General features: G+C 42.2%; 1 non-coding gene and 1 pseudogene across 1 annotated transcript; both read left to right on the top strand.

Annotated features, from left to right (window-relative positions):
* The first annotated feature begins 3,611 nt into the window (after positions 1-3,611).
* LOC124702607 lies at positions 3,612-11,021 on the top strand (annotated as a pseudogene).
* LOC124705056 lies at positions 4,720-4,880 on the top strand. Its single transcript, XR_007003904.1, has one exon. It is a non-coding gene; the product is annotated as a U1 spliceosomal RNA (small nuclear RNA).
* Positions 11,022-11,450: the final 429 nt, after the last annotated feature.

Raw genomic sequence — 11,450 nt, 5'->3', positions numbered from 1 at the left:
TTCGGTACCGAGTGTTGGCTCAATAGAGCTCATCGTACCCGTGTGTAGTCCAAAAGTAACTAAACTTGGAAAAGTGATGTCAATTACGAGCACATGTACAGTTCTCAGTTGCATGATTCATGATGCACATCTAACGATTCCAGAGTCGATTTAAAACTAACCATAGTTTAAAATAGTGGGCCACCGCATTAGCAATGATATTTTGGCAGCTAATATAGATATGGTGGGCCAATCCATTTAACAGTTTTTTCTAAAGTAGGGGAAATTTCAGTCATATATTGCATAAAAAGAAAAAAAAAACTATGTCGCAAACGTAACTAGAGCTACAACTTTAGGCGGCCCAATTTGGACTGGTTACGGCCCGTCAATAGTATGTCACCTAAATTGGGTTGGTTATGGCCCATCGGTTGCCTGCTTTGGTAGAGCAAATTTGGCATTTTGGCTCTGTCAAGTGATCGCTTGCGCTGCTAAGTTGAACATTGCAACAAACGAAAGAATCCACAACAAAATTACATGAATAATTACATGCCTATAATACATTGATACGTGGTGTGGCCCTGTGTCGAAATTTACATACAATCATAGCCCCCCACAGTAACGATATATCCCACGGTCCAAGAGCGAAGATATAACAACTCGACTATTTACCAACATGCCACCACCTCACCACATAATCTCGGTTAGACTTCCACCTTTATTGTTGGATGATCCTAGTAAACTCTCCGGTCCTTTCCTCCATGTCAGCCCGATCCTTTCTTCTACCTTGCAGGTCAACTCATCCATTTGATCAAGATCAAGTTGGGTGTTGACGACATCTTGTAGCTCTACACTTCCCTCTTCTCTATGTTCTGCATCAAAGGTTCCTTATTTTTTATTCATAAGGATGCATTAGCCCCCATTACGAAGAAACCATGTTTAATTGTATTATTTGAGAGGACCTCAGATACAACTTATATCTCAGTCTTGATCCTCTTTCTCTTGTAGGTACATAGAGCTGTTTTTTAATCGCAACCTTATTTTGCAATAAAAAAACAAGGTTATCATAGCAAGATAAAAGCTTCACAATTAGCGAGGACTCTATGAAAAGCTCACTTACGGTTGCATCATGTAATGCCATGGAGAAGCCACTTTCCGGATGAAGTGGCACTCCTTAAATATATACAAATGAGTGGGTTCTTTATGTTTGTACTTATCTCTCTGAAATCAAAGACATACATGAAGTCGGCTTACAGTTTCTTTGGGATCTGGTAAAAAAGTGTTAGCATAGTTATTGCTTTACATGTGGATACTATGTAGAGCATCGATCTTGTAAGTGTAACAACTTTGCTAAAGCAGTGATCTGCACCAAAAGGTGATACAAGTAGCTAATTAACAAAACATGAATCTAGTTTTAGTGGACATATGTCAGACATAGTATTAAACAATTCCGTGAAGTTGCAAATTCAACTTCATGGAATGGAATGAAACCAAGAACTAGATACAATAACACATAATTGTCAAATACATACGAATGCAATTCATGTTATCAAAGTACAAACAATAAACACATGCATCGAGGGAAAACAATCCAAATGGCTACCAAACTTGAAACATCCATCACAATATTCTTTTGAGCTATAGACATGTGTTGACTTACCAAAATTTTCAAGTGCATTTTGTAGCTTTGCGACACACGGCCGCCATGGAAGGGTGGTCATGGTGGGCGGTGCCGATAGAGGTGGGGGGAGGGGCTCCGCTGCTCAAGTCTGAATAAAGAGATTGATGTCGAGGTAAGAGCCGAGATCGCTCAGTGACATCGCCGTCTAACCTAGGATTTCTTGGGATCTTAGAGGTGGTTTTCGTAGTCGGAAAGAAAACATAGATGGAACAATGTTGCGCTCCTTCACCGTCGGTGCCTCGTTGTTGCTGCCGCTTGAGCTCGCTTTGGATTTGTGGGGCATCTTGAGCAAGCGAATACGGAAGTTGCAACGGACCTAAAGTACAAACTTATTGACATGTTCGAGGGTTTCAGCCCAATTAAGCAAAAATAGCCTAACTCGACCTGCAGAGTAGCAACTTGAGGGCCCATTTAGAATGAATCTGCGAAGGAAACGAGCTTAACGATGTTTTGGGAGTTTTACCGACGGTTCATCATCTATGGGTTGATCTGTTTCTCAAAAAAAAAAAATCTATGGGTTGATCTGGAGTATTAGATGGACATATCCAATTGTCCAGGACGCAAAATCGATGTGAGTGCCTCTAACTTGTTCAGCTTTACTATTTTCTAATGTACTCGAGTTTTAATGGAAATGGACTTTGGTTTTACTGCACTTCGTGGGGATGGGAAGAAAGAGGGACAGGGATGGGATGCACTTTTTTTCCTTCTGGTTTTTAATCCAAAAATTTAAAGTGAAATATCTTGAGAATCATTTGTCCAACTTACAAATCGTTTTATTTTTTAATTTCTGATGTCGAGGTCTTTAAAATTAGATCTTATGTTGATAGATTTTGAGAAACTTCTTTAAAAAAAATTAAAACTAGTACGGGTGTGTTGTATTTAGGTGTTAATGTAAAGTGTACTCGGATTTTCACTGAGTTGTATGTTTTACTGCGTATATATACTTTATTTTTCATTGTACTATCACTCAGATTATACCGCAAGTGCATTTCTTTTTCACTTAGGTGTACTTTATTATTCAACAACGTTTTACTGCGTATATATACTAAGTACTTTATTTTTCATTGTACTATCACTCAGATTATAGTGCAAGTGCATTTCATTTTCACTTAGGTGTACATCCGCCGTAGGAATGGCAATGGGTACCCATGATCCGCGTACCCGCCGGGTAAAAACTCAATAAGAATACGGGTATGGGATAAAATATTACCCATGGGTTTGTAAATGGGAAAATATCATACCCATCGGATAGAGCGGGTACGGGTATGGGATGGTAGAACCCATACCCACATACCCATTTACCCATCTAAACTTAACTAGTGGGTCATTGTGATATTCTAAATTACTTAATTTCCCCTAATCCCGCCTTCATGTTGCTAGGCTGAACCTCACGCTTTCCGGCCTCACATTCTCTATTAGGTTAGTGAGGATTAGACCCCTATTTAGGATAGGTTGACATTCTATCATATTTTTTGATCAATTTGATGTGTTGTAAGCATGAGTATTTTTTACCCGCGGGTACCCATTTACCCTGTCGGGTGACGGGTATAGGAAGTGTACCCATTGACGGGTATAGGTACGGATGACCGGGTAAGATTTAACGCGATGGGTATGGGTATGGGATGGCTCTACCCGTATCCATACGGCCATAACCTGCGGGTGCCATCCGCCGTGTACTTTATTATTCAACAGAGGCCAGAGCAAGGAGCTGGTATCGTCCACCTTTGCTCTGCTCCCAGTCCAAGGTGTCGCCTTGTGCGACGGACACCTACAAAATGGTGTTTCCAAGTTCGCTCGCAGCTTCTAGCGGCAAGACAGTAGAGACGGCCCCCACAGTTTCCCTTCCCATTCGCACGCAAAATACGAAAACACCCCTCGCCGCTCGGCGTGCAGCCTGCCCTTATCCTCTCCAGGGCGGCGGAGAGGCCACCGATCACCGCATTGCCTACTTCTTCCCGGTTTTCTCGCTCGTCTCCTAGGCCATCGCACCCGAACCCTCTCCGCAACGAAGCACGCGAGCTGGAACCTCTCTCTGCTGGAGTGGAGAGATCCATCTGAACTTGCTCGACTGCTTCTCCCTGGTGACTAGCACTAACTTTTCTTGCACTGTTCTAGGATTTCAGGTTCTCGCTCTGCTCTGCTCTGCTTTGCTGGGAGGATTCTAACCGAAATGTTTCTTTCTGGGAATTAATGGATGCTCCGTTCATCCAGTTTTTATGCGAATGTGCATGCTTCCCCCTGGAGTAGAGAGTACGGATAGCTAATTTGCTGGTTCAAGGTAAGGTAATGTCCGACTCCGATGCTGTGTGTATCATCAGTGTATCTGTGTATGTATTCACCAGCTTTGGACCGAACTGTTTGTTCATGTGTTGTCAAGGAAAAGGACTGTTGGATCATAAGGGCGTGACTCGGATAAACACCTGGTCCTCTATCGCGGATTCACAGTGATTCTTTACTGATCGCATCTTCGCGCCGCCATGGAAGCCGTGCACGGCATAGAGTCTATGGCCGGAGACAGCCGGAATCACCTCTCCCGCACCCTGGGGCCGGCGCTGCTGATCTCGGTGGGTTATATCGATCTCGGCAAGTGGGTGGCGACGGTCGACGCCGGGGCTCGCTTCGGGTACGACCTCGTGCTGCTCGTCGTCCTCTTCAATTTCTCCGCCGTCCTGTATCAGTACCTGTCCACCTGTGTCGGCATGGTCACCGGCAAGAACCTTGCACAGGTACCAGTTTGAGTTCTTTTTCTTCTTTTTTTTTTTTGAGAATTTTTCTTCTTTTCAGTAAGCCTGCAGATATGCAGATGATGACCTTTCGTGCCAGATTGTTTTTTCTTTTTTTGTTTCTGGATAAACCGGTGCGAAAGCAATGAACCAATGGGCCTAGCAGTTGACAAAGCCCAGTTCTTATCCAAAATTGGGCAGAAGCAGAAGCAGACCGGCGATCTGAACCCAACACGGACACGTCTGCTCCAGGATGCGTTTAGTACCACATCGAAAGCAGGAGAGGGTTGGGGTGGGAGATCTTCGCTATATAATAGGCGCCTAGCGCAACCTTGAAACATACTTACCTGGATGGGGTCTACGGCTGATCATGAAGGGTCGTGGCCTAGATCAATGGCTCACATTGCACTTGGTGTAGCGTGTTGGTCTACCATCTCCCTACGGGGAGAGTGGACATCATAATTTGTGGTAGAGGGGGTACGCGTTCGCGCGGCCCCTGCCAATTCTTGAAATATTTAAATTTGGTACTTAGTTGGGTCATCTGGCTCTAATTATCTTACAGGTCTTCCTGTTTTCATATGAACCCATCCCTTTAGTTTGTGAACTATTTCTGGGCAACATCTGGTTTCAAAGCAATCATCCACATCGACCCAAGTTCTTGTTTACAGATACAGATGAATCCATCCCTGTAGTTTCTGAACTACTGCTGGGCGCCTGGGCATCATCTGATTGCTAAGCGATCATCCACCCAATATCTGTGATTTGTTCTTTATTATTTGGATGGGACCACATAAGGCTATAGAGATTGTAGGAAAATAGCAAGCAGCCCCTATTTTGAGAAAAAGAAAAGCTCTCTCAAATCTGAACTTAACAAGAAACTGTTACCTTTTCATGCTTATATTTAAGTTCCTTCTGCAAGATAATCCCTTGTATTTTCTACATTTCTCAGTTACATCCACCATCTAGTTCTTACTTGTAGTGCTTTTACATGAATCTCAAGATCACGCGCCAGGAGTACAGCCGGTTTATATGTGTTGGCCTTGGTATCCAGGCAGGATTGTCTTTGTTTACTTCAGAATTAACCATGGTATGTGTACTAACTTCACACAAATCTGTTTCTGTATCATTGCATTCTTAGAATATTTATTTATTTTGCCATGTTATGCGTATTCACTTTTAAGTCCTTTTTGTGAGAATGTGAGTGATTCCTAACTTCTCAATTTCCAATATTTTGACTGTTTCAGATTGCAGGCATAGCAGTCGGCTTCAACCTCGTATTTGACCACGATGATCTTATCACAGGCCTTATTTTTGCATGTGTTGTAATAAATCTGCTGCCATATCTTCTCTCCCCTGGGGTGAGTTCATTATTCACCCTGGAATCACTGATTCTTAAAAGGTTAACTTGCTCTAACTACTCTTAAGACCATATGCGTTTTGATATATTACTTCTGCTCATTCTAGGACAGGAGGATGGCTGGAACGTTAAATGCCTGCATAGCAGGCTTTACGATTCTTTGTTTTGTGCTTGGTTTACTTATCAGTCAACCAGAGATTCCTCTCCATGTGAATGTGATGTTCCCCAAGTTGAGTGGTGAAAGCGCTTACTCACTGATGGCCCTTATGGGTGCAAACATAATAGCACACAATTTTTATGTTCATTCCTCAATTGTTCAGGTACGTTCCGGCAATCTTACTCATATTGAGCTAACATTTTTAATGTATTTGGATTTAAATTTGGAGGTGCACTAGCTATGTAGAACTGTTTCCTGTTAGAAGTAATGTGGCTATATGTTTGTGCTGATATCTGGAGCAATTGGCTTGCATGGTTTGCGTGAGATGTTCCATACTTTCAACTGCAGATTACACCATCGAGAGTACTGACTACTGAGTAAATAGTGCAAAGTATTCATCACCAAAAGGGGCTAACTATTCCAAAAGAGACTAGACTTCTGGCTGTGTGCATGTGTTTGGTGTCATATCTCAATTAGTTTATGCATGACATTTTATTTGTTTCATGTAATTATAATTGTCAGAATGATCACTTATACTAAAGGAAACTGTGTTTCAACTCTACTTCAATGGTTATTTCTTTTGGTTGAAGGATGGGGTGATCGAGTGGGTCTATCATGGTTTCATCCCCATAGGCAGAAAGTATAAATATGATGAGGCCATCCCCTAAAAAACATGGGATGATCAGTTGATCATATGATTAAGCAACATTCTATTGATGTTCTCAGAGTGTTTTACGTGATGTACTTATTTCTGCTAAATTTCAATGCTTGCTAATACTCCCTCCGTCCCTAAATTATAGTTGTTGACAAAAAAATTATAAACTTAGTCAAACTTTATACATTATTTGACTCTGCACAAAAGTTATAAGCCTTCTTATTAGGAACGGAGGGAACACGATTTAATATGTTGTGTCCATGTAACTGTCAAGCTTCATGCACAATGCAACCAAAAGTTAAATTGCGAAAGCCAGGACTCAAGCTCGAGACCCTAGGCTCTGATACCATGTCAAGCTTCGTACACTAGCCAATGCAACCAAAAATCCAAACTAATGGAAAGGGCTTATACAATCCACTTATATACTTCACAACAGTAACCAGCTCCCGATGCTGCATTTTGTTGGACAAAACAACCTTAGGTACTTAGCACTTGAGTCTCAGACGCTATCTTTAAGCGTATGTGCTTTGTGCCAAGTGTGGCAGCTCTACTTGTATGGGGCCCAGAAGTCATATGGGTTTTAAAGAACAGAACTTACTTTATGTCAGATACAACCGCATAATTATCAGTTCAGAATATTGTCTTGTGTTGTTGTCTTCACGTTTCATCACTGAAAGAAAAATATATATAACAGACACTGGCATGTGTTGCTTATTGTGTCTGATCTATTCTTCTAAGTAGCCACTGAGAAATGTAAAACTAAGACATGTTACCAGTTATGGATAAAGCAATGGTGGATTGTCAGTTGTCATAATATGGAAAAGCAAAGGTGGATTGTCAGTTGTCACTAACTGGCATGCTTGTCCACATGTCAGTGTCCGATCCTTTTAGTTGCAATTTTACTGGAATATGGGCGTATCTTTAGGAGGCGGAGTTGTTTGTCCAAAGACCTTGCGCTAACTTTATCTGATAACCTCAGCTAAAAACTGGTTTTGCATGTATGTTGGTTCAGAAATATTGCAAAGCCTGGATTTTTTTTTGGCCGAAGGCCTCACGCTTACGTGGTTAATTCAATTATTTGCAATCCCTAGATTTTTTTTGTTATGGTGGTTCAGAAATATTGTACTTTCTACTTCCTACTCCACGAATGCTATGCTCTTCTTTTTCTAAAGACCCAGCCTCTGCATCCACTGATGCATGCAGGTCAGAACAACCGCAATAAAGATTGCATGGCACACTTATGCATTACTAATCCTACTAGTGTACCATCCGAACTGGTTGAACATAGCATATGCTACCATCTCCAACTAGCTGCACCCAGATGCCAAAGACTCCCGTGCCTCCACAACTAGTCAATTTTACTATAGTTTCCTGGTCATTTGAGTTATCATTTCATGTTAATTAAGATACATATATGCAGGTCCAGAGAAGATCTCATGCTACCCTTGGTGGCCTATTTCATGACCACCTTTTTTCTATATTGTTTACTTTTACTGGGGTTTTTCTTGTGAACTATGTTCTGTTGAGCTCAGCAGCATCGGAATCAAGTCACAATGTGCTCCACACCTTTCACGATGCTGTAGATCTAATGAACCAGGTTTGTGAGACCAGTTTCTACATCAGCATCCAACTCTTATCTAAACGTACGGTGAATTTCCTGACTTTCTTTTCTTTTACAGATATTTACGAGTCCCATGGCACCACTTGTGTTGTTAGCGGTTGTTCTCTTTTCTAGCCACGTCATCTCATTGACATCTGTTATGGCTAGTCATACAGTTACGCAGAATTTATTTGGTGCAGACCTGTCTCTTACTACTCATCATGTGGTACTTAAGGTTCTTGCCATGATTCCTACAATGTATTGTGCAAAAGTAGCAGGCTCGGAAGGGATATATCAGTTTCTCATTCTGTGTCCAGTAATCCAGGCTATGCTCCTGCCTTCATCTGTTATTCCGGTTTTTCGTGTTGCCTCATCAAGGTCAATAATGGGCAACTATGGGATATCTTTGTATGTTGAAATATTAGCCTTTCTTGCGTTTCTTCTTATGTTGTTTACAAATATTATTTTTGTGGCGGAGGTCCTGTTCGGTGACAGCAGCTGGACAAACAACCTGAAAGGGAACACTGAATGCCCTGTGATAATTCCACATACTGTTTTAGTTCTCATGTCTTGTGCATGTATTGCTTTTACACTCTTCCTGGCTGTCACTCCACTAAAGTCCGCAAGTAGTGAAGCTGAAACTCAGGAGTTTTCTATGCACCCGCATAGAGAAGCATCAGACAGTAGTCATCACAGAGAAGATACTTCTCTGGAATATGTTGCACATGAAGAAATTCAAAGGTATTATACTGATGCTGTTCGAAGAGATTCATTGAAAAGTCATCTGAAATCGGCTTTGGAGCATACTGACAGTTCTGAAATCACTGCAGAATCTGACTATGAGACTGCACAGTCAGCTGCTTATACAGCGACCAATTCCAGAGGCTAACCCCTTGACATCTTGCAACCACAAGGAGTCAAAACCAGTTGTTAGTGTTGACTTCACAGAGTCAACGCCAAAGGTCTCTACAACCATTGTAGGAGAACAAAGTTCAGCAGAGAACATCCATTGAGGAGCACAACTGAAAAAAGATGTTAAAGTAGAAGGAGATGTTTGCACAGACAAGATTTCACATAATGTAAAATTTAAGAAGTCCGCTGGAGGCAGGGCACCCTTTTTTATCTTCCAGTTATCCACCATCCCTTACTATGAGCAGGTATAAAGACACTGATGCCGACAATGGCAGTGATAGCCTCACAAAGCTTCCTGGTTTGGGCCATGCTGCAAGAGGGAAAGCTGGCAGTAATTCTGGATGAGTTCTCGGGACAGCTTTCTGATTATCACGGTAAGCTAATGCAAGAATATAATGCTGAAAGGATGAACCTTTTGCTAGGACTGGATTTGTTGAGAATGGAATTCAGATGGGTGGCATTGGGTCATCAAACTGGTCTGCATTTACCGAACAAGGACACTAGTTCAAGCAGCACCTTACCTGACCAAAATGCAAAATGTTTCGCGAATTAGAGCAGACATTTACCGAACAAGGACACTAGTTCAAGCAGCACCTTACCTGACCAAAATGCAAAATGTTTCGGAATTATGATGTGACCAGCATGCTTACCATTCACGGATAAATGCAAGTCAGAGTTCAGAGTCCACCTGTGTTCCACTGGACGCATGGCGACTATCTTCTGAATCTGCTGGTTCTGACTATGCTGGCCCTGTTATTCGTGCTGGTAACCAAAATGTTACTGGTTCATTTGGTTCCAAATTTTTGCATAACCCAAAAATGAACGGAGGTAGGACGATCCTATTACGATCCTACTACCATTCTTGGGAGTGATAGTGTTGACTCATCTGCTTGCTCAAAGAAGTACCACAGTTCCCGAGATATATCTGCTGTAATTGCTGCAAGCAGACGGTCACTTTTGAACAAAGATCTGGGCAGTGCCGCTCGAAATTGGTCATATCTTAGTGGGCTGGCATCTGAAGCATCACATTATGTGGACACAGTGACCATGTTCCAGAGCTCTAGGCAGTCGAGCATGAGAACCAAGCCAACATCATTTTGGTTCCAGCAACCATTTAAACAATTGTTTGGTGTGGCAAGTGCAGAGTTCAATAGGAGCGAGGCGAGCACTGATCAGAGGTCAAATGGCACCAAGGATGACTTCTCATACACAGAATGTGAATCAAAGTTTCTCCAGTCCCTCAGATTTTGCATCGTGAAGCTCTTACAACTGGAAGTGTCGAGATGGTTCTTTAGGCAGAACGGTCGCTGTGATAAAAATCTAATTGGCCGAGTTGTTGCAGCAGAGAGAATTTCGCAAGAATCCGCAGTTGACATGGACTCTAATTGCACACAAAGAGACAACCGGCAGTGATTGTGTTTGGCAGGCTTCCCTGGGTATTAGTTTTGGTGCCTGGTGTATTCCTCGGGTGCTAGACCTGTCCCTTGTGTAAAGTAGGCCAGAACTTTGGGGCAAGTATACTTATGTTCTTTGCCGTCTTCAGGTGATTCCTTGTCTTGTTACTTTGCAGGCATCCTTATCATTTACTGTTGAGCATATATCAACTTCCTGCCGTTATCATTATTGTATATTCCCCTCCCAGTGATGTTTTCAATAAAAATAAAGTAAACCAGAACAGTTCTCCCATGTCATTCTTAAAAAAATCATCAATAAACCTGTGCCAGGTCTATCGGGCAGTTAATATCTCTCTGCTGTGAATATACAGAGGTCGAACTCTTACTATACCTACTGAGCACATTTTGGCATCCAGTTTTCTGACATTTTACTTACTTTATTGAATGTAGGGTGTACTCGAACCTGCATTTTCCAAGCCTCGGAAACCCATCACTGGGTTCTCATGCCTTGAGAAAGCATGTCCGGTTGCCAAGCCCATGCCTGTTGCTTCTCAAATCTCTGTTTTCATGACGTTCGCCTGGAAGCTTTCTAGCCTTCGTTCCCCCGTGTGGTTTTTTGCATGTGATGTTTCGCACTGGCAATTGCATTTGATGTTCCACGAGGAAAAAGGGTGAATGGTCGCTGCGGCTGATGTACAGAAAGGATGTTGTAATTTGTTGGAGCAGCACTGTAAATTTGACTATAGCTCAAATTCCTCTTTTTTGTGTGCTATGTGTGGTTATGTAGGGAGGGAGGTTACAGCTTGCTCCAGAACGCAGGATTCTAGCATTTTTTGGCTATAGATCTTGTCTTCTGTGCCCCTTCTATCAGAGCTGCTTAAAAAAACTGGGATTGAAGAAGTAATTTCCTGACGTGATCCAGTGGTTATCTCTCATCTCTGACTCTTGGTATCAATCATTTGTGATCCAGCCTTGACAGATCATTTCTGTGTCCA

The sequence above is a fragment of the Lolium rigidum genome, chromosome 3, assembly GCF_022539505.1.
Source record: "Lolium rigidum isolate FL_2022 chromosome 3, APGP_CSIRO_Lrig_0.1, whole genome shotgun sequence".
Taxonomy (NCBI): domain Eukaryota; kingdom Viridiplantae; phylum Streptophyta; class Magnoliopsida; order Poales; family Poaceae; genus Lolium; species Lolium rigidum.
The sequence above is the reverse complement of the archived record's forward strand: the minus strand, read 5'-3'. Positions and strand labels throughout refer to the sequence as shown.